Raw genomic sequence first — 19,804 nt, 5'->3', positions numbered from 1 at the left:
ACACTGTGACCAGTGCTTTCTCCCCCGAAAGCATCATTCCTCAGGCTTGTTTTTCATGAATCTCGTGTCCTTCCAAGTGACCTTCCAGAAGCATCTCTGGAACCTTGTGAACACTGACTTAAAAAAAAAAAGCCTCCAGCCAGGGCTTCAGTCCCTAGCAGGGTTTCCTTCTGCTTCTACAAATAACCAAAAAAAAAAAAAAAAAAAAGGCTTGCTGAATTAATGAACCACTTCTCTTATCTATTCTTCCTGTTATCTAATTTCGAGAGGAAAGCTGGGAGCTCCAGGGAGCTGGGAGACGAAGCTCACAGCGTCTCCCTCCCACCCGGCTGAGAACAGTCTGGAATCCCTGGGCCGAGGGGCGGAGGCTGGCCCTGAGAGTCTGCCTCCCACCAGGCCTGGAGGAGCCACGGGGACACCGCTCCCACCACTGGTGAGTCCCCTCCTGGCCTTCCTGGCAGCCCTTCTGCCAGGGGAGGCCAGGAGCAGTGGCGGGGCTGGGGGAACGGGAGGCCGAGGGGAACGCGCTGACTCCCCGCTGGTGGGGAGAGGGAAAGGCCTGGCCAGGGTGCCACTGACCGCTGGCGGCTGGCTGGCGGCTGGCTGACGGAAGCAAGGACACCCTGCAGGCCACGCCACACAGCCAGGGCTTCCTGTCTGCACGGTCTTCCTCTGCTCCATCCTCCCTCTTTTTCTCTCTTCCAATGAGGAGGTGTTTTACTTTCTTAATTTCTGGGCTCAGCCTCCCATTCCAACAGTCAGAAATGGATGATCAGTCTTCAAGAAAAAATGGAAATAAACAGCACACCAGAGACCCAATGGGCCAGGGCAGGTGTCTCCACCCCTCGGCTTTTAGTCCTGGCACTGCCAGTCACCCTGATTTCTCCTGGGTCCCCTCAAGAAGCTCCCCTGGAAAGCTCAGGTGAACCCTTCCTGATCCACATCAGCGCAGGCCCTGTGTGATTTCCGGGTCTGGAAGCCTCCATGGTGTTTCTGGTTGGCCTTGTTACTGGGTCTCTTAGCCTTCAGGCCAGTTAAATTCTGTTTATTCCGGTGCCAGACTGGTGATGGGAAGAAGGGGGTGGAGGTGGGTCTCAGGTGTCCCACAGTCAGTATTTTTCCTCCCAGAGCCCACTGTGCGTTTTTGCAAGAGCTTGGTTGCAGACAATCGCAAGCCTTTGCGTTTTCATGCAAGGCAAACATCTCTCTGCCTCCTATGAAGCTGACGCTCAGGCAAATGGACTGCGGATCCTGTTTATAGCTGAGAAAAGGGCTGCTGTCAGAGAGAAGGAAGAAGACAAGCTGAGGTGGGCTGGGTGGGAGGGGGGGACAGCTTTGAGAGGACACGGTGGAGGATGAGGAGCTGGCTCCCCGCGCAGCGCTGTCTGACGACTGAGGCTCTCCTGCCATTGCAACCTCCCAGTTTCTCCCAGCCCCCCAACTTCCCAAAGGCTGAAAGCTGACAGTGAGCTGAGGAGGTAGGGTCTGGTGCACAGGCTCTGGGTCCCCGGACACCTAGCTATCCACAGTCGCTTTCCCTGAGGTGTCTCCCTCTCCAGAGGGCCGAATTCAGAAATGTCTCCAAAAGTCCACTCATTTTTCCCTTCTATTTCCCCTGCCCAACTTCCTGGCTTTCTTAGCCCTGGTAATTTTTCCTGGAGTGCAGGTAGTCTCCCTACCACTTGCATTCTCCAAAATTAAGGGGGAATTGGAAGATTTTTAGCTGGGAAAGTCAGGGACATGCCGACTGGAATGGAGGGAAAAATCTTACTGCTAACATCCCATGGGGGGCCATCGTCAACTGTTTTATTAAACATAGCAGTAGTGGCAAATGTTAGGCGTCTGCTTAGCTTTATTTTCACAAATCAGCTTAGAGTCGAGGATATTTGAAGTCCCACAGTATGAACTTTATTACATGGCCACGAATTTTCTTTGTTTTCTAACAATCTGTCCCTGAAGGCAATTTCGCACTCGCGGGGTTCACTTGGGGGGGGGGGGCGGGCTTGCAGTCCGTTTTGTGCGGTGAGTACTGAGGAAATGGTCCTAAACTGCTCTTTGTCCCTGTTCTGTTTCTCAAGCCCAATAAAATATCCATTTCAAATGGCTTCCTAATGCCTTGTTATATCTGCCAAGTGATTTACAGGACTGAAAATCACAGCGTGCATGTGTGAAGTCCAAGGATGTCTGAAGGCTGGACTCGGGGCCGGGGCTCGGAGAAGGGGGAAATCCGAGCCACCCACCCTCGAGTGTCTAAGCACAGCCCAAGGAGAGCTCCGGGAGGGGGCTACTGGGCTACTTCCACCTGCGTGATCTAGAACCGCGGTGGCTCTCCACGGCCGCGCGAACCCAGGGACGCGGAAAGGAGGGAGGGGGAGTCTCCAAGAAAGCTGGAGAGGGGCTCCTGCCGCGCCACTGGGGAGGGCCGCTGCGCCGCGGGACGCCCCTGCCCAGCTTGATAACGCCCGAAGCCAAGCTAAGGTCAATAAACCTGGCGGCGTCAGGCTCCGGCCGAGGGGCGGGCGGCCCGGGGGCCGGCGGGGAGCCGGCCGCGCTACAGGCTGTCGGCAGAATGAAAGGGCACCGGCGACTGCTGGGTCGGAATGCCGACCCAGCCCGGGACCCGAGTGCGGGAGCCCGGGGCGAGTAGCCCTAACCCGCCCGGAGTTGGGAGACCCGGACAGAAATGGACGTTTTAAAGGGGCGAGGATGGGGTGGGGTTGGAAAGGAGACTCGAAAGTGACTCCTTCGCTTCAAAGAGGCAGAGATCTGGGCCCGGGGCGAGGAGCAGGGAGGAAGGGGCTCTGTTTTTGTTTAACCGTCCTTGTCCATTCTCCTCCGCTGCGCCCCGCGGCTCGCGAACTCCCCTGGCTTCGGGGTGTTGGGTGTTCCTCCCGCTGCCCGCAGGAGGAGAAGGAAGAGGCATTGGGACAAGTTCATCCGTCCCTTGTCGCGCCGCCGGGGCCTCCCAGGGGACCTAGAGACCCTTGCTGCACGATCCCCTGAGGGAGCCCCGACCCGAAGTGCGCAGCCGGCGGGGGAGACCGGCAGCCGGGCCTGGGAACGGCGGCGCCGCCGCGTCGGATGCTCCGCGGCAGCCGCACGGCCGAGCCGTCGGGGCAAAGCCCAAGCGGCAGGCTCCAGGGTCGGCGCTGACCCGGCGACTGCTCGCTCTGGAGCCCGCGGGCAGATCTTGGCCTGTGAATTACGAGGCCCCTCCGAGGCGTTGCCACCTTCCCGCGTTCTACCTCCCTCCCCGTCTCCTCCTGCCCCAGAGGCCGCGGGTCTCCCTCGCAGTCCTCCAGATCTGCTCCTGGCGAGGCCGGGGCTTGGCTGGCTTTGAACCGGTCTGGTGCCTGGCGGGCCGGGGCGCCGCGGGCGGGTGTCGCGGCCGCGTTCTGCAGGGTCGCGGTTCTTCGTGGAACTGCGCTCCGGAAGCGAGGGTCTGGGGACTCAGACAACCCAGGCCGTAGGCAGCAGGGAGTGAGCCGCGGTTCCACGCAGGACCTCCGGCCTGGGCCTGGCGCGGGTCGGAACGCGTCTTGGGTAGCCCTTTCTGCGAAAGAGCCCTGTCGGGAGCGCAGGGATGGCCGGATGCCGCGAGGAGGAGGGCAGAGCGGCCGCCCGAGGCCGGAGAACCCCTCTCCACGTGCCAGGGGACCTCTCGCCCCCACACCGCTGCCTCCACTCCCTGCGCGGCGAGGCACGGAGCCAAATCCCAGCATAGGTCGAGGCTCAGGGGTGTTTCACCGAAACGGTTATTACATCCCCCGCCTCGGGCCATGGTGCTTGGGAGTGATGTTGATGGGCGTGAAATGGCTACCAGGCTCAGTGACTCAACCAGGGTCAGCGGCCACGCAAACCTGGCCCCAGCAGCCTCCTTCCCTGAGCTCGGTTGGAAGACCCTGCATTTCGGGCGCCGTCTCGCGGCGGGATGCGCGGGCCCTCGAGGGAGAGGTGGGATGCGGTCTCCCCAGGAGCCCGCGGATTCCCAGGCCGCTGCACGGCTCTTTCATCCTCATCTCGCGCCTCGCGCCTCGCGCCTCGCGCCTCCTGCCCCGCACTGGACGAATCTCCAGCACGCATCCTCCCGGGTCTTACAAAAACTCCTGGCAGACCCTTCCCGTCCTACTTGTCGCTCAAAGCGGGGCGGAAGCTGCAACCCTCGCGCTGAGGCAGGCACTAGGGGCCGGGTACCCGCATCCGGGGAGACCGCGTTCGAGGGGAGACCCTCTCTGGAATGCCTGCTGTTTTTTCTTTGGATATTGAGCTGTGTTGTTTCTCCCACTTCCACCCCACCCGCCCTTCTCAGGGATTTTCCGGATTCGTTTAATTATCGTCTTGTTAACTTTCCTCGATCTCTCTCTCTCTCTCTCTCTCTCTATCTCTCTATCTCTATTCCTTTTCTTTCTTAGCCAGAAGCTTCTCCCCATTCCTTTGTCCTTTCCCCATGTAATTTGCTGTTTGCCACCTGCATGCCTTTCTGCTTTGCCCTGTCTCTGACCAGCTGCAGCCTGGGCTGGCAGCTTAGATGCACAAACTTGTAACAATTCCTCTGCCTCTGGCTCCTCTTTTCCTATCCTAGCCTGAGGCCCTGGCTCCGACAATAAATTCACTTTTGTTCATTCGGGTGTACTACTTGTGCACAGTAGCGACTTCATAAAGTTGTCTTTTCCAATGAATCAGAAGCCTTCCCGTTGATAAACAAGCTCAATTTCTGCATATTAAACTCCACAGTAGCTATTTTGTTTGTCTTTAAGGAAAAAATGACATCACACTACAATAACTTTCCAAGGGCTAAGTGAATGTCTAAGAAGATTGATTTGCTCAGAAATGTGATGCAGAATTTTTTAGCCTTATAGAAACGTGAAACTGAGCCAGATAATTTATCCTGCCACAGTATAAGCTTTCCACTAACTCCAAAGATTTAACAGGAAATTGATATGGTATAAACAGATAACTTTGCCTTGTTCACTAGCTAAGATTTTATTTGCTTTCTGTTAGATCAGAGTCATCCTATCACAGTAATGATAGAACAATTAGTCTCTCCTTGTAGATAAATAATGCTTCGGAGTACTTATTATTTGTTCTCTGTAGAACCTACTGTTAGATCTCACATGAAATTTTTATATAACAGTGCTGGTAAATGGTAGATGATTTTTGCTTTCAGAAAATGACTGGAGACAAAAAATAGTTGATGTGGATAAAAATATAAGTTTTGCTCTTTAAGAAACTTTTAAAAAAAATATCGCCTTGAAAAAACACCAACGAAACTTTTAAGAGCCAAGATCAGGTGAAAACTTGACCGTAGGGAATTTGGAAGGGAGGTCAGAAAGCTATGACTCGGAAAATGACTAGCCTGCTGGGGGCATCCATCCCAGGAAGGGGACAGGCGTCTCAGTGTGTTCCTAGCTTCCCAAAGGTTAACAAGTAGAATCTAAGAATTACACCCTGGAACCCAGCAGATAGTAGCGCCGTCTCCCCTATCCCCACCCGCTTCCTTAAATGCTTGGGGCTCAGGGAAGGTTCTGGGAAGAGGCTGGAGGTGGAAATCACCTGGGTTCTCCCAGGTTTCTTGTGCCCTCTGGGTTCCCCAGCCTACCAGAGGGGGTGCCCTGGGAAGCTCTCGGCTTGGTGACCACTGGGTTTGCTCCAGCTGCGATAACGGAAGGGCTTGCTATCTAATCTGGACAGCAGTATGACCAATCCATTAGAGCTCAGCATTTATCCGGGGTGGGGAGGAGGGAGCCACAGGGGCTGGCATGCCCCGCCCGGCCCTGGGAGGCGCTCAGCTGCCATAGTGCAGAGGAGTGTGTGTGTTTGGGGGGTGGGGGTGGGGATGGGGTGGTTAATGAAGCAGAGTTTTGTGTGCACTCAAACCTCACCAATGCCCATTATTCTCACTTCTGCTAGAAATGATAATTCCACCCATTGTCAGTGTAAGCAAGAGTTAGAATCCCTTAGGGCTGGAGGGCTCACTCTATTTTTAAAAAGTTCAATGAGCTATACACAGTCTCCTTCAAGCTCACCAGTCAAAGGGCGATGTAAGATCCCACTTCCACCCGTATTCCTCCAGACTGGGGAGACTTAAGTCCACCCACCCATTCTTTCATTCATTCATTCATTCAGCAAACATTTACAAAGCTTTACTCCACGCCAGGCATTGTGCCTTGTGCTGACAGGTTAAATTATTTGCCCAAGATGAGGACTATGCTGGCGGCTGGGGCGGGACCCTAAATCAACTGTTCCAGCCCCAGGACGGCTCACTTCTTTCCCCCCAAGACATACAAATCGGAGACGCTGGGAGTGGGAAGGGCCCCAGAGGTTATCTGGTCCAGCCTTCCATTCAATGCAGGAATCTCCTCCCCAGCGTGCCAGCGGCCAGGTCCCTGCCTCTGCTCTCTCCCAACTCTTGGAACCGACAGCAGCTGTGTGGGCGTCCCATCTGAGAGCGCCCAGTGCAGGGGATGCCTCTCCCTGGGAGAAGCAGTGCCTCCACCTAGGAGCTGAGCCTCCTTCTGCCGCTGGGACTCCTGGGTGTCCAGCTCGGCTTGTATTCTCAGAGCAAGGGTCCTCTAATCTAGCTGTGCCACCCTTCCCCTGGGGATAGAGAGCCTAGGTTGCTGGATGCTAAGCCCCTTGGAACGTTGTGTGTGGGGGTTGGGGGCATTGGCCTTAGCTGGGTTGTCTGTAGGGGAAACTTGCTGTCAGGTCAGAGAAAACACCTGAGGCAGTAGTCAAAGAACCCTGGATTCCAGTTCCAGCACAAGCAGGGTGGCTTTCAACAAGTCGCTTTCCTTCTGTTTGTGAGATGCACAAATGTGCTGGTCAATAGCTGAGGAGGTCGCCTTTTTCAAAGATGAACTTTCTCCTCATAAATAATCGGAGGCTACAGAAAGTGATTTCTGGACAATTAGTGCATGGCAAAGAACATTCTGGAAGCTTTTTACATTTGGTGAGCTACTATGTGTGTGACGTCCCTGGGTCAGTGTAACAGTTTACAACCAATGTGAGAATGGTGTGATTTGGATCCCATCTTCCTTACTCACTACCTGTGTTATCTTGGGAGAATTACTTAACTTTTCTGTGCTTCGATTTCTTACCCTTTAAAATCCTCATAATCCTTAGAGCAGATGGTTTTCCCAATCCCTAAAATAATCTCCACAGTTTAATATATTCAGCTGGACATTGATGCTCCCCTTGTTTTAGTTTAGCTTTGAGCTTTTTGCTTCTTAGTTATAATTTCAAACTTCCTCAGAAAGGAGGAAATTTTATAAACATATTTTAACTATCTTATCCAAAACTGAGTGCTGGTGGTAGAGATGGAAATTTTGGGTGCAATCTTTCTAGAAGGCAATTGGCAACATTTATCCCAAATCCTAGAAACATTCACACCCTCGGACCCACTCTTCCAGAAACAGAAACTTACCTTAAGAAAATAATCAGGTGTTTCTAAGACATCCAAATTTATGATTTGACATCAATTATTTATTTATTGTACTAAAAACAGAAAACAATCTAAATTATGAACAATAAGAGTTTACTTAAGTCCATCACATGGTCATTAAATTGTATTTTCTTGAGCTATCTGATGACACGTGAAGGTCTCATAGTATATTATTTTTAATAAAAAGTCATTTGCGAAACACTCCAAACAGGGTAAGGTTTATGTTTCACAGGGAGAGGTGAGAAGCCTAATGCCCTGGGGTCTCTTTCAGGGTGGTGTGGTTAAAGATGTATTTTGTTGTCCTTGTTAGACTTTTCTGGATTTCCACTGAGCTTATGTTTATTTAACAAAAGGAAATATTTTGAGAGGGGTGAGGGGGACTGGCAGGATCCAGGGCAAGTCAGGCTTCCTGAGATCAGAGTGGTCCTTGGGCTTGTCCACTGCAGGGAACTCAGTCTGAGAGTCCCCAGAACTCTTCACCAAGGCCTGCACGGCCCATTCCTGGCGAGAGAGGGCCACAGGGGAAGGAGTGGTTTTTCCACAAAGGGCTTTCTCTTTCCCCTTGATATTTTCACAGCCACCCAGATTGTCTCAGAATTTCACTGGCAACCTTGAGTGTTTCTGAAATCAAAAACAATAGTCTAAGCTCTTGTAACTTTTTCCCTCTTCTCACAACTCCCTTTGCTAGCAGGAGGATGCGCTAGTGCGGTGGAGGGACCAGGCCAGGTGCAGGGGCCAGCTGCAGATACAAGCTTAGGCAGCTCCAGGGCCAGGGAGAGGAAAGTCAGGCCTCCAGCAGGGCCAGAAGCGGGAGACAGCATCCGGCAGGCCAGCGAGGTAAAGCTCAGAACATGAATGAAGACCAAACGAATTGAATTCTGCAGTGATGATTAATGAGTGTCAGTGCCACTTTGGAACGAGATTGTGTTCTCTTGCAGAGAAGTGAGCAGGAGGTTAGACTTGCTGTCTTCCTCCACTTCACAAGCAGAGCGTGGGGTGGTGTGCATGGGGCGGGGGGGGGGGGGAGGGAGGTAACCAAAAGAAGCAGAAACCCCATAAACTACAAGATCTTTTAAAAGAAAGTGCATTGAGCTTTTGCTTAATGTAACACATCTCAGTGAGCAGAAGACAAAGCCAACACAGAAATAAAGAGGAGTTTCGTTTTTGCTGATTAGCAAGTAAACATTTTAGTAGATTTATTTTATTCTGCCTATAGCAGGAGATGTGGGCTGAATACGCCACTCCATCATCTTTCTCTGAAGTGCACACTTTTCAACTTTGCAGTTGGCCTTGGTTGGTTGGTTGGACAGTTGTTGGTAAGGGAGTATGAATAGAAGTTTTGCAAATGCAGAATTTTAGATGACTGTAGACTGGAGCTGGCTCCACCTCAGCTCATCTCTGCCCTTCTCTGGCTACAAAGCAAGCAGGGCCCAGTTGGGAACCACAAGCATCTGCATAGCACATTTGCTAGCCCTTGACACCACACAGGCATGGTAGCAGGGACTGTTTGAGGGGTCTCACATGGGTAAGTCCAAGATACCTTTGCCGACTAGATTCTCTGTGACCTAAATCCTCAGGAACAGCAGGTTTCTTGGCACCCATCTCTGAAGGAAATTAAAGGCACACAAAAACACCTACATATTGTATCTTATTCTCAGAGCAACCCTCTGGGGTAATCAGTGCACATGTTGCTAGAGTACTCCAGATGAAGGAACTGAGACCCAGAGATGCATTGCTGAGGGTCTACTACTAAGCAACAGAATTCAACTCGAAATGCCCTGCTCTAACCAAGAAGTGCTGCCTCTCCACATGCCAAGGACATGTGAGATGGCGAACTGATTTGTCATTGCACTAATACATATTACCAGGATCCCTTCATTCACCCCTCTGAAAACTGTAGAATCAAAGGACGAAAGAGCCTCACTGCACTCAGAGCCCAGGAAGCCCTCCTCCCCACCCTTCGCCATGCAGGTGTGGCCCAGGGAGGTTAAGTGATTTGCCAAAGGTCACCCCATAAATTAGTTGAAAATGACCAATCTCATTTTTAAAAATTAGTTGAAAGAACTGCCTACCAAGCCCATTTTTATGGCTTATTTTAAGCAGGTTAATAAGTACACCAGCCACAGCTTTAAACCCAACTGAGTAAATGCTGACACTAGTTTATAGATTGGGCAGATAAGTAGCAATAAGGAATTATTCATCTCTCATTTATCATCCAGCCTCTCCAAGGTGCAAGTTATAAAGTGAAGCAAATAGCAGTTCAAGAGCCCCCACACATGTGAGATCAAAATGGAGAAAACAGTGGTTTACAAAGTCACATGTTTATAAAGTGCATATGTCCAAGGTCTCCTGAAATGTGAAAAAGGGGAAAGATTTAGACAAATTATTTGTGTTTCACAAGCAGGTATATTTCTAATGCAGAATTCTGTGCTTGGTTTCAGATTCACTCATTTTGTTGAGTATGTATTAAATACCTATGGTATGTAGAGCATTGTGAGGGACTAGTATTATTCAATACCATTAATGTTAGCATTATTAAATACTATTTAACCACCTAGAATCTTTTCAGCTTAACGAGGTGATAAAATAAAGCATGTATACACACACACACACACACACACACACACACATCCATACACAATTGAATCTCAATCCTTTTAGGATGAGGCTTTGCATAATGCCTGGAACCAACTGGTGCCAGGCACACGAGGGAGGGGAAGAGTGCCTGTCCCAATGCGGTAGTCACAACAAGGAGAACCCTGAGGAGAGGGGGGTGGCCTTGCTGCAACCTTTTCCCAAGATTTCTTTATCTTTAGGAGGGGTTGGGAAATTTCATAGGCAGAGATGGAGACAGTGAATTGATGGCCCCAATTAAGAGCCTAATCCAAAAATCCCCTTAAGCACCAACTGGTGAAGAGCTGCGTGGGGAACCCACAGAGAGCAACCGTAGTTATAACATTTGCAACACGCTGAGAATGGATGAAACCAACAGATGACTTGCCTGTTTGGGAAGTAAGCTCTAACGAATGTGTGTGTGTTCTTTAGAAGGGCTGATTTATTTTATTTTATATTCTATCAATCCCAGTTTGCCAATGGTGGACCTGAGGCCCAAAGTTCAGTGTCAACAGAGAAGCAGCCAGAAATCCAATAAGTGACTTTGCTCTCAGCAGCCCAGAGGAGAAGCTGGCTGTAGCCAGCTGGCTCCATCTACCCCCCACTCCCCAACCCCCACCCCAGTGACCGACCTGCGTCCTCAGACAAGCAACCATTCATCTTTGGGCCCAGCACCCAGAACACTGCAGAATCTTTCAGTGCAAAGAGAATTTGGAAGATATTTAGTCAAACCCTTTACTCAGTAGATGGGTAAACTGAGGCTCAGGGGGTTCTTGTGACGTCACACAGCTGACCACATGATTTATGTTAAATTACCAGAGAGTGCATGCACTCCTAATAACTACACAAGGATAGCAGGCCTAGACGGGCGGACTTGGGCAATTCAGGACACTGGGTTACCCTATTCAACAGTGTGAATCAGAACAAGGACCATGTCCAGACCCCAGCCAATATGCCCCCCCCTTTGTGGCCTCATTTTTTTTACTTTGAAGGTTAGAGTGTGTATGAGTCCACAGGAAAATTGGGAAGATACTCAGCCTAGAGATGGAAGCCGTGCCTGGAGCCCATTTTGCCTCAGTTTCTCCCGAGTCTAAGGAGAGATGAAGGACTGCAGTTTCCAATGTCTGTGACTTGTGACCCTGCTGTCCCCTCCTTGCAAAGGGCAGATGCAGCAGGGCCAGCCAGCCTCCCAGACTTCTAGGCTCTTCCCAGAGCCTCCTGCTGCCTTGTCACTAATCCTCTCACCCCAGCGATTGCAACACACTGTGGAGGTTTGGCCATAGGATTCAGATTTATAGAGGGGAGATATCGGTTCCTATAGCAGCATGTTGACATGGAAAAGCAGGGCATGACCAGAGTCTCAGGGTACCCAGTCTTGGCTGTGTCACTGAACAGCCCTGTGACTCTGAGTCAGTGCACGGCCCTCTCTGGCTCCTAATTGCCTTCTATATAAAATGAGTGGATTGGACCAGAATTCTTAAGCTCCCTTGCAACTCCAGGGCTCCACATCAGTGTCAGAAAGAGACTGTTCCATGACTGATAAGTGGGCCAAAGGTATGTGGGGCCAGGTCACCCCCACCAACAGGGGCCTCGGGCCAAGGTGCTGATGAGGCATCACGAGGCCCCTGTGGGTTTGCACACGGTGGAAGGGGCCATGGCATGTGTGTTTCACCTGCATCTCTGATACGGCATCTTCAGGCACGCAGGATGAGCACTCACACTGTACAAGAACAAGTTGGAAATGTCAATTTTCTTAGATCAATTCAACAAACTTTTCTCAAACATCTCTAATATGCAAGTTAGAAACTACTGGAAATAAAAAAGATGTCGAACATGGGATTTGTGCCCTCAAAGAGAGTAAAATTTGGGGAGAGGAGTAGACACACAGAGTTGCAGAATGATTAAGCTCAAATACAGTATGTTGAAGGATGTGAGACCAAAGAGGGAAAGACATTGATTCCGGAATGGTGATGGGAACTTTGAAAAAAGAAAGATATAAGTAGGATACATGCCTTCATGTCCCTTCTACATCCCTCAAAATTCCATTCTTGAGTTCTGAAATCAAAGCATGTGAATTTCAGTCTTGGCTCCACCAAGTCTCCGGCTGGGCAAGCTACTTAATCTTTTGTGCCTTAGTTTCTTCATCTATAAAGTGGGGGGAATAAAGTGACTGTGTAGATAAATGAGGCACCGCATCCACACAGCATGCTTGGCACCAGGCCTGGCACACAGCAATGCCCAGGGCTTAGCTGTTAACAAACGTTTGATGAACGTTTTTCATCTGTAGTTCAATCCTTTTATCATACTTATCATTTTATACTCAACTGAGCCTCCCATTGCGAGTTCTTTACTGAAAACATTCACTATCTACAGCTGAGACTGAGTTCAGACTTGGGGTCCTGGTGTCCCCGCCCTTCCATTGGGCAGGACCCAGGACCGGGAATGAGCCGCGGGCACGCTGGAGCCACAAAAGGGCACGGCCTGGTGATAACCATGTGGGGAGTTGAAAGTCACAGAAGGCTGGGGACCCAGGGGGTGAGTTAGTCCAGTCTCTTCATGTTACAAAGAAGGATGACTCGCCTGCGGTGGTGGCACTTACTGGGTGGCAGTAGCAAGATTTGAGCTCCCACCATCCTCACCCTCGGTGCTTAAACAGCAATCCACAAGGAACTCTGGGGTCACAGCAACCTGGGACTCCTCCCTTCTCCCTCCTCTCTCTCTCTCCCCTTCTCCCTCTCTCTCCCTCCCTCTCTCCTGAGAGAGAAAAATTCTTGAGCCTCCTAGTAGCATTAGCGCCCTTACCCGTCCAGGACTAGCAACCGATTCAAAGCGCGTGGGGGCATCTTAGCCACTAAATGCTTCATGCTGTTTCCGGGAGCGCTTTGCGGGTAGCGTGTGTCACCAACACAGCAGGCAGCCCTCAGGACTTCCATTGCAAGGGCAGGGAGAGCCTGGCGGCCTCTTTCTGCATCTGCCAGGGTAATGGGAGCAAAGAACGAGGCGGGGACCAGAGAGGAAGGTGGAGGTGGGGGAATGAAGCAGAGAGGCTGAAAATGAACTGAACTCCATCCCGGAAGGATTCAAGGGTGCTCACTGTTAGCAAGGATCACGTGCTCAAGGAGAACGTCAGATACGTGCAAAAAGGACAAAACACACCACCAGGAACTTGACAGTCCTCACGTAGGTCTATGCTTTTTACTTCTCCACCCATCTCACTGCCACCGTGTGAATAGTCCAGCGGCCTCTAACTAGGAACATTCGCGCGCGTCCTGTGCTGGCTGCTCTCCCGCACGGCGTAATTCCCGCGAAACTGACTTTTCCTTTGGGATCGCGTCGCATTTGCTCTCAGGCCACGAGTCCCCGCCTCGAAGGGCGCGGCCCCTTCCCGGGGGCAGGGACTCTGCTCCTGGGGGCGCACGGCCGGCGCCGCTCCTCCGCGCCTCCACCGACTCGGCTGCCCGGGTGAGAGCGGAGGCCGGGGCGGGCTCAGGGAGGCTGGGAGGGCTGCGGCGCCGGGATCCCCGCGAAGGGCACGGGCGAGCGGGGGGCGGGAAGGAAGCGGGGCCGGCACACCGGGCGCCAGGCCGGGGAGGCGCTTCCGCGCCCGCCACCCCCTCCGCGGAGCCGAGCGGGGCGCGCCTCGGGGCGGGGGCTGCCGGCCGGGTGCTGACCCCGAGCGCCGCGGAGTCTGCGCCCGCCCGCCGGCCCGCGCTCGCCTCCTGCCGCCTCGGGTTACGCGGCGGCCGTCAGCGCGCACCTCATCAATAAGGCCTGACAGGCCGCCGGCTCCGCGGCCATCCATCACGCCGGGAGGCGCGGGCGCGGGCGCGGGCAGGCGTGGGGCTGGGAACCTGACGGGACGTCCCCGCGTCCGCCCGGGCGAGGCCGCCGGAAGAGTCTGCAGCGGGCGTCCGCGCGCGATGAGCCAGGCTCGTGCACGCCGGGGGCGGGGGGATTCCCCTGACAGCCCCGCGTGGCTCGGAGGCAGCATTTTACTCACACTGGGCCTTTCACAGACAGGCTCAATTTTGGTTGAAGATCCGTACGGGAGATCAGCAATGGTCCAGCACAATCGGTACACTCCCCAGAGGAGGAGACTGAGGGCCAGAGTGGGGGGCGAGTGTGCCCAAGGCCGCATGGCTAGGTGGTGACCAAACCGTCTCTGGACAGCCGACACCACGTTGGCACCCAGCGGCAACCGTGTCGGATGTGCGTGTTTGGCACCAAACGTGTGACAGCGCAGGATCGTGCGTCTCATCAGATTCTGGCTGTGCCTCGGTGCGTGGACAGTGCAGGGCGCGCGCCATGCTTGCCCTTCACCCAGGCCAGCGTGTGTGTGTGTGTGTGTGTGTGTGTGTGTGTGTGTTGAGAAGAAGACAGACGGGACCGGAGGTAAAAGTACGGAGACCACACCGGCACATTAAAAGGGTGCATTTAGCGTTCCCAGTCCCACCTGCCCTTTTCCCTAAGGAGGTAAGATTAGGGTTTGCCTGTCCCAGCCCCTACTCCTGCTTCTCTCTGCTGGCCTCTTCCTTGCTGGTCTGACCAGCTTGAAGGTGGAAATTTGTGTGCCTCCTCCATGAGTGTTCAGAGTATGGATTGCAACACTTACAAGGGAACTCAAATAACTCAGAGGACTTTGAGGTTGAAAGAATGCAAGGTCGTCCCGGAGTGCAATTCCTTTCAGAAGAGGGAGACTGGGGCCCACACTGTTGCCCCTCATTTATTCACGGCAGGGCCCCCCCAGGAATCCCTGCCTGGTTATTTTTGAAAACAAAACATTTTTGATTGATTATCATGTAATTGGAAGGCAGAGAGATGAGGAGAAAGAGATGGCGAGAGCAACTATCTGCACCCCCATCCCCCAATTTGCCAGGCCATTCCTGCATCCTTTTCACTTTTCTCTTTCCTTTCCCACCTTTTGGCCCTTCTATTGCTTAATTAGCAACCTCTCCAATGGGAGGGCTGAGAGGATCAGGAAAGAGGACCAAGCCAAATTGTTTACTTTGTTGTGAGCAGGAAACACAGCATATTCTGTGAGTTTTTGTTTTGTTTTATTGTTGTTGGTAGTTTTTTCTTAGCGTTTGTGTTGTTGGTTTTTAATTCAAATGTAAATGATGATGTTAAAACCAGTGACTGATGATGAGTGTCTGTTAACCTTTGTATTATTATTTTCTTTCCTTAGTTTGACTAGAGTTAGAAACAATGATATTATCAACAACTCTGGAAAAAGTAGAAGCAATCTCTCTCTCACTCTCTATCTCTCTCTCTCACACACACACACCTTTTTTTTTTTTTTTTTTTTTAAGAAGCCAAGCTTCTAAAGCCATCCTGTGATCCAGATAGGCAGGCAGTCAGTGGCTGTGGGGCTGTTGTGTGCTGTTCACTATACTGTCATAGTTGTGAATACTGCACAGCTGTGTGGCTTTTTCTGGCACAGAGCACACTTTATCCCTGTTCCCCTTACCCTGCATGGCAGCCCACCCATGTGGACATGGTGAACTGCAGCCGAGTGCAATTAAACGACCTAACTGTCCGAGCCAAAGCTGCTTCTTCCACACAGCTCTCATCAGGGTTGATTCTAGTCTGGTACAGGAATGCCCATGTTTCACTAAATGCTGTTGCCTCAGTCCATTCGAAAATACAATTCTAGTTTCAGGAGCAAACACATTTCTCCTTCAAGGCCAGTCCTTGGCTTTCACACCCTCATGGGACCAGTTAGACAAAACCCAGTGTCTGCTGACTGCCTGGGTCCTCCCACCCTCTAGCACCCTGTGGGGGCAGTCAGCAGGTTACCGAAGATGACTTAGCAATTCCTGAGCCATTTGGCCCCAGGACCCTCCTCAGGATGCTAAAGCAGGATGATTCTCCAGTGCCACACCCCTCACCCCCAGTCTACTGGGAATGTGAGTGTGGTTATGTGTGTTTTAGTGTCACACGTGTTCACTGGAGCTGTGCCCAGGATGGACTGCTGTGGTTATTCACATGGACCAAGGATGAGCAATAGGGAGGATCAGCCTTGGAAACTGGATCCTTTAAAAAGAAAGGCATTGCTTTCTTCTGCATATAAATCATTCTGCTGAAGTGCTGTGGGTGGGAGTGAAAGATGTACCAGGGATGTGGAGTCTCACTGGAGACTGCAGAGGGGTGGAGAGATGGGGGCAGGAGCATCTTACCCGGTTTTCTCAGTTTAATAAAGATTTATGGAAGTGTAATTTACACACAGCAAATTCACTCCATGTAGTGTGCAACACTTACACAAATTGTGTAACCACCACCACCATCAAGATATTAGAGTAGTCGCAGCACTCCCCAAATTTCCTCCTCCCCCTGTTGTAGTCAACCCTTCCCCCAATTTCCTGACCCCCCCCCCACCCCTAGCCTCTGGTCTGTTTTCTGCCCCCTCTGGTCTTTGGAGCCTTCCTTCACTTAGCTGGATGCGTTTGAGATTCAGTCTTGTCACTGGATGTGCTTGTAATTCGTTCCTTTTTGTAGCTGGGTAGTGTTTCATTGTGCATTGTACATGAGTTTATCTACTCCCTACTTGGTGGCCTTTTGTGTGGTGTCCAGTTAAGGAGAATTGTGAATAAAGCTGTAGACTCTGACAATTCCAGGCATACTCTTGTTGGTTAAAACACAATTTACATGGAGTACTTGTAATCCCCAGGCATATCACAGTCCTCTGCTGGACCACGTTCAGAGAATTAGGTGAGGATGGCACAGTCCTTGGTAAAGTGCTATATGGAAGGGTGGACGTATAGGGGAGAGAAAAACTGTAAAATCAGAACTAGCAAGGTGGAGTAAAAACAAATACATAGTTATTGAGAAATTGATCAATCTTGACTGACAAGGCAAGTAAGCCTCACTCTAGGCGTGCCCCACTGCCCCTTCAAAGAGAGTATGGCACTGGGCAGGTGTGGGGGAGGGGTGGGAGAAGCCCCAGTCCCAGCCAGAAGTAGTGTGTGAAGGGGAGGAAGGGAGGAGATAAGATCCAGAGAGACTCCTGGTCAGTCTGCATTTGCAGAAGGGAGCGCCTGCCAGCTCCCCTCTGTCCACGGGCCAGGTTTGCATTTCACGCAGACTTTGCTTGTGACTTTTCTCCCTTTGGTACCCTGCCCTCTGACAGTTCGCTGCTCATTAGCACCTCTGGCCAAGGGCAGAGGGGACTGCCAAAGAAGTCAGACTTCAGCAGTAAAGCGTCCCGGTCGTTCCACACCACACACACGCACACATAACTAAGCTGGGGAAAGCTGAAACCGGCCGCCCCGAAACGGATGGGAGAACCTTCCACTCTGTTTTCTCGCTGGGTTCAGAAAACGGTAAATACCCTTTTGTCAGAAAGAGGACTGTCTCGCTAGTGCAAGCTTCATGCCTCCCCTTCCTTCTGCCCTTCAAGAAGTCGGTGATTTCCCAACAAGAAGCACTTCGGAGCTGCGGCGGTCGGAGACGTAGCTCCGCGGGCACCTGCTGCCTAGCGGTGGGAGGGGAGGGCATGTGCAGCTACCCGACTGCCCACGGCCACGGGACCCGGGAACGACCCGGCTGACTTCTCAGCGGCGAGGAGGACAGCAGGGCCGCTGCCCCCACCCCCGCTCCGCCAGGGACGCCAGCCCCTCCCGGGCTCCGGTGGACCCTTGGCGGCGGGGAGGCTTGGGGGGCGAGACGCTGTTTTCGCACTCCGGCTTCGCGCTTCCTCGACACTTTCCTGTCTCTCGCCCGGCCGCGCCAGGTCGCGGCGCCTGCCTGGGCGTCTTCCCCAACTCGGGGTCACCCAGGGCTCCGGGGCGAGGGGAAGGGTGCCTGGCGGATGGGGCGTTTCGGCCACCTCGGGGTGGAGGAGGGCGGTGCGGAAATGAGCCTGAGCTGGCGCTGAGAACGCCAGGTCTCCGAGGGCCCCACCAGTCCCCAGATCTGTGCACCGGTACCGGCGACTGGCAGTGCTCTGCCCACCACCGCCACCGCTGCCCTCGGGGCGGGGAGGGGAGGGGGAGCATTCAGCAGTGGGCCCAGCTCTCCCATGGTGCTCTCCTCCCCTCCCAGGCCGGACCCCTTTCCTGCGGGCCTGGGGGAGGAGTCTCCCCCCCCCCCCACGCCGCCCAGTCCCTGGAGTCCTAGCTGGCCTTCTTTCCCAGGGTCTGTGCCTGCCCTCTCCACCCGCTGCTATTTTTCCTCACCGCTTTCGCCGTTAACACCCTACAAAATGGACTTTACATTCTGTCACAAATTGTAAGGTCCCCAGGTAGAGCTCAGGCCTCCAATGTTGCTAGCATGGGTGCTCGATAAATATAGACAGAATGAGCGAATGATAGTAAACGTCAATTGAATGGATGAGTGGATGAGTGAATCCCTCATCCTTGAGTTCTCACTGCCCTCTGGGTTCTCTTCTCTCCTGGTCTGGCTGCTTTCTGCTTTTCCCCCTTTTCTCTCTTTCCTTTCATTTTTCTGCCACACACTCCCTCACCCCATTTTCTTCTCAGCCCCAGTGCCTGCCTTGATCCCTTGGTCCTCCTCTGAGCTGTTGGAGGAGGTGCACCTGGTGACACAGAGCCTACCTGGTCCCCCAGCCAAGTACTACTTCCAGAACCCTGCCTGTGTACCCAGATATCCTTGGTTTGTAAACTCCAGGCTCCAGGGACCTCAGGATGTCCCCGGGATAAGCCCAGACTGCGGGTGGCTGCAGAGCTGAGCTGGCAGATGAACCCGCAGGAGGGATTTGGGTCACCTGGACCCGGACCGGCTCCTCCCTCCGCCTCCAACCCCAGCATCAGCCACCCGGTGCGGGGATGTGGAGGCTCTGTGCACCTGTGTGTGCTTGGCCGCTTAAAGGCAGCTCTCAGCAGCCTAGAGGAACGCCGTAAGCAGCCGTGTTTGTTATTTTCGTTCCCTCAATTATTGAGCACCTACTGTGTGCCACCCCTGGACGCTGCCCTCACCGAGCCTGCCCTCCGGGGTAGGACGGGAGCTGAGGTGGCAGCGCACAGCCAACTCCAGGTAAACGGGCTTGTAACCCCGGAGAACCTGGGACCTGTAATGAAGCCAACGAACAGTCCAAGGACGTTCTCCGTGCTCTTGCTCTGGGGGCAGAGCCAGCAGGTCTGGGACTCCGCAAGTCTCCAGCCAGGAAGGAAGGGAGGACACACATTGACAGACTTGGGGCCTACATCAGCAAGAGCCGTGCCAGAAGCGGCAAAGAGAAAGCTCCCCACAGACAGCTCCCAGAGCCTGCGGGCTGCAGCCGTGTTCGTCCGCCTGGGCACTGGGCGTTGGCAGCGCCCACTCGCTAGCTTTTTCAGAGGTCCTTGGATGAAGAGGAGGAGAAGGAGCCCCGTTTGGGAGCGGGGAGGAGAGGGGCAAACGCGCGGGCGTCAGCGCAGCCATCGCGCCACAGTGCTCGGGGCTCGCCGGCCCGCTGGCGGCGGAGCCGGGACTTGCGGGCTCCGGGAGCGCCGGTCCGGGACCCGAGGAGCGCCCTCCCCGCTCCGCAAAGCTCTGGCATCCTCCCAAGCCTAGCCAAAGTGTTCTCGGGCTGCGGTCCCCTTCTCCGTCCCTTCCCACTGGCTTTCAGATGATGCCACGCCAAGCATTTTAGTTGAAATGTAATTGCTAAATGTCAGACATGTTCATTAGAGGAAATTTAATTTCTGAATAATACAATGATGGTGAAAGAAGTGTTTCATGGTAGAAGGTGGTTTTAAGTAGGAAAAAGCGAGGACTGAGGGACTGGAAGCTGCCGCTGCTACTGCTGCT

The 19,804-nt window shown here is 53.0% G+C and overlaps 1 protein-coding gene across 3 annotated transcripts in view; it reads left to right on the top strand.

Moving 5' to 3' along the window:
• Window positions 1–282: 282 nt before the first annotated feature.
• GATA4 (GATA binding protein 4) overlaps window positions 283–19,804 on the top strand; it is a 78,637-nt gene continuing 59,115 nt past the window's right edge. Inside the window, exon 1 of one of the 3 annotated variants that reach the window (XM_008248888.5) lies at window positions 283–433. The gene's annotated coding sequence lies outside the window, so the exon portion shown is untranslated. Of the gene's footprint in view, window positions 434–13,333; window positions 13,520–17,248; window positions 17,377–19,804 lie in introns of those variants that run through there. The other 2 variants (XM_051842518.3, XM_089325427.1) reach the window with 2 other exon arrangements.

Source organism: Oryctolagus cuniculus, chromosome 2, assembly GCF_051225735.1.
Source record: "Oryctolagus cuniculus isolate XC-2025 breed Fujian yellow rabbit chromosome 2, ASM5122573v1, whole genome shotgun sequence".
Classification (NCBI taxonomy): Eukaryota; Metazoa; Chordata; class Mammalia; order Lagomorpha; family Leporidae; genus Oryctolagus; species Oryctolagus cuniculus.
The sequence above is the reverse complement of the archived record's forward strand: the minus strand, read 5'-3'. Positions and strand labels throughout refer to the sequence as shown.